Source organism: Cebus imitator, unplaced genomic scaffold (genome assembly GCF_001604975.1).
Source record: "Cebus imitator isolate Cc_AM_T3 unplaced genomic scaffold, Cebus_imitator-1.0 Scaffold82, whole genome shotgun sequence".
NCBI lineage: Eukaryota > Metazoa > Chordata > Mammalia > Primates > Cebidae > Cebus > Cebus imitator.
This window is the reverse complement of record NW_016107397.1, coordinates 1879713-1882760: the sequence shown is the minus strand read 5'-3', so window position 1 is coordinate 1882760 and position 3048 is coordinate 1879713.

The window sequence follows — 3048 nt, the reverse complement described above, 5'->3', positions numbered from 1 at the left end:
AAAAAAAAAAAAAAAAAAGGCTTAGGAGACCCTGGGTCCATACTTTGTGGACAGTAGGGCCTTGAAACCCAAGAAGATCCAACAGGCATGAGGATATTTTTGAACCCCTAAGGAAGTACCCAGAGGCCCAGGTGCTGGTGGTTTGGCGTTGGGATCGGGGCTGCGTTACACTCAGCTGCCCCTGGACCCAGGCCTTGGGCAAGGAAGGGAGGGGAGGGACCCAGTCCTGTAAGAAGGTTTAGAAGGCAAGTAGGATGGCAGAGCACAGGAGGGTATGAACCTCTAAGGGGTTGGGCTGGTGGGCTGTTTATGGGGGATATGGTATCCACCAAGGCCCCCGCCGGGAGAGAAGGTTGATATGGCTCCAGAAGCCACAGGGAAGAGGGAGAGGGCGGCCCCTTGCATCTTCATTTCCCCTTTGCCTTTTTTTTTTAGACAGGGTCTCTCTCTGTCGCCCAGGCTGGAGTGCAATGGCATAATCTTGGCTCACGGCAACCTCCGCCTCCTGGGTTCAAGTGATTCTCCTGCCTCAGCCTCCCAAATAGCTGGGATTACAGACACCTGCCACCATGCCCAGGCCATTTTCTTCAAACATGGGTGTTTGCTGTAAAACTATCTCCAAGGCAGGCCCTACCTTCTGCAGCCCTACTGCACAATGCAAATTTGCCGGTGGCACTCACCTGTCCTCTTTCTGCCTCGGGCAGCCTCCGAACCAGTCTCCCCGTCCTCTGTGAAATGGGCTTGAATAGGTTAGAAGCTGATAAGTAGTGCAGCCTCCGCCTCCCGGGTTCAAGCCATTCTCCTGCCTCAGCCTCCCGAGTAGCTGGGATTACAGGCACGCGCCAACATGCCCAGCTGCTTTTTGTATTTTCAGTAGACACGGGGTTTCACCATGTTGGCCAGGCTGGTCTTGAACTCCTGACCTCAGGTAATCCACCCAACTTGGCCTCTCAAAGTGCTGGGATTACAGGCATGAACCACCTCACCCGGCCCAATTTGCCTTTCAATACGGTCCCTGGAAGAGCCAAGATATACAGCCTGCCCCACTGGTCCTGCCCCAGAGCCTAGCTGGGCAGCTAGGTCAGGGGTCATGTCTGAGCCCTGGGACTTTGGGGGCTGTCCTAGGCCAAGGACAAAGAAGGGCGGCTGAGTTTGCTTGGATGAGCTTTGAGGATGTGCTCGTGGCTGGGCAAGCTGATCCTGTAATCCCAGCACTTTGGGAGGCTGAAGTGGGAGGATGGCTTGAGCCCAGGAGTTCAAGACCAACCTGGACAACATGGTGAAACGCTGTCTCTACCAAAAGTACAAAAGAATTAGCTGGGCATGATGGTGCACACCTGTAGTCCCAGCTACTCAGAAGGCTGAGGCAGGAGGATCAGTTGAGCCCAGGAGTTGGAGGCCGCAGTGAGCTATGATCACTCCACCCCACTCCAGCCTGGGTAACACAGTGAGGCTCTGTCTCAAAAACAAGAAAGAAAAAAAGATGTTCTGAAAGACTCTGCCCCTCCTCTGTCTTGTTTTTTCGTTTTGTCTTTTTTTTCTTTTGACGTGGAGTCTCACTCTGCTGCCCAGGCTGGAATGCAGTGGCGCGACCTCAGCTCCCTGCATCCTCTGCCTCCCAGGTTCAATCCGATTCTCCGGAGTAGTGGGGATTACAGGTGTGCACCACCGCGCCTAATTTCTGTGTTTTTAGTAGAGACTGGTTTTCACCATGTTGGCCATGATTTGCCAGGCTGGTCTCGAACTCCCGAACTCAGGTGATTTGCCCAACTCAGCCTCCCAAAGTGCTGGGATTACAGTTGTCCTCAGTCTTGTTGACTACACTGGAGGTTTGCTTCGTACAGCGAGACCAGGATGAGGGTGGTGAGGTGGTGGTCAGAGGGACCCACGCTTCTGCTCAGGCGGTTGGCAGAAGCCAGCAGGGCTTGGGGTTTCCCTGTTTGGGGCTCTCCAGGTTGAGAGTGCAGAGAAGGTTGAGATGCGTGTGAAAATGCAACCTTGGCTCCCCCTGGCTCAAGGGTGGCAGTGGGTGAGTCTCTGGTAGGACTGGGACACATGTAATTTTTAAGCTTTTTTATTCTTGAAAAGTTCAAAGATACACGAAGCTAGACAGACCATGCAGGATAAGGAGCCCTCACATACTCCGAGTATCTCTTCCGTAATGATCGGCTCGTGGCTAGTCTCGTCTCATCTCTACCTCCACTCCTGACCTCTACCTCTGGGTTATTTTGCAACAAATCCCAAATGTCCATATCATTTATCCTAATATTCCATAAATATTCCACTACGTAGCTCTGAAGGATAAGGATTTTTTTTGTTGAGACGCAGTTTCGCTCGTCAGCCAGGCTGGAGTGCAAGGGCATGATCTCCACTCACTGCAACCTCCGCCTCCTGGATTCAAGTGATTCTCCCACCTCAGCCTCTGGAGTGGCTGGGATTACAGGCTCCCACCACCACACTCAGCTAATTTTTTTGTATTTTCAGTAGAGACGGGGTTTCTCCATGATGGCCAGGCTGGTCTGGAACCCCCAACCTCAGGTGATCCACCCGCCTCGGCCTCACAAACTGCCGGGATTACAGATGTGAGTGACCATGCCTAGCAAGGAGTCTTACAACACAACTGCAACATCTTTTTTTTCTTTTGTATTTTTTGTAGAGACGGGGGTTTCACCACGTTGGCCAGGCTGGTCTCGAACTCTTGAGTTCAAGTGATTCCCCCACTTAAGCCTCCCAAGAAGCTGGGATTATAGGCATGCTCCACTGTGCCCAGCCAAGTGCAATGTCTTATCACACCTTTACAAAATTAATAATTCCAATCATCCTTTAGTGTTCAAATTTCCAATAGTCTCATAAAACAGTAATTTCTTAACATCCTATTTTGTTGCAATTGGTTGCTGTAGGTCACCTAAGTATCTTAATTTTCTCTTTTAGACTTTTTATTGTAAAATAGATATAACATAAAATTTGCCATTTTAACAATTTTTTTTTTTTTTTTTAAAGAAGGGGTTTCATCTTGTTGGTCAGGCTGGTCTTGAACTCCCGACCTCA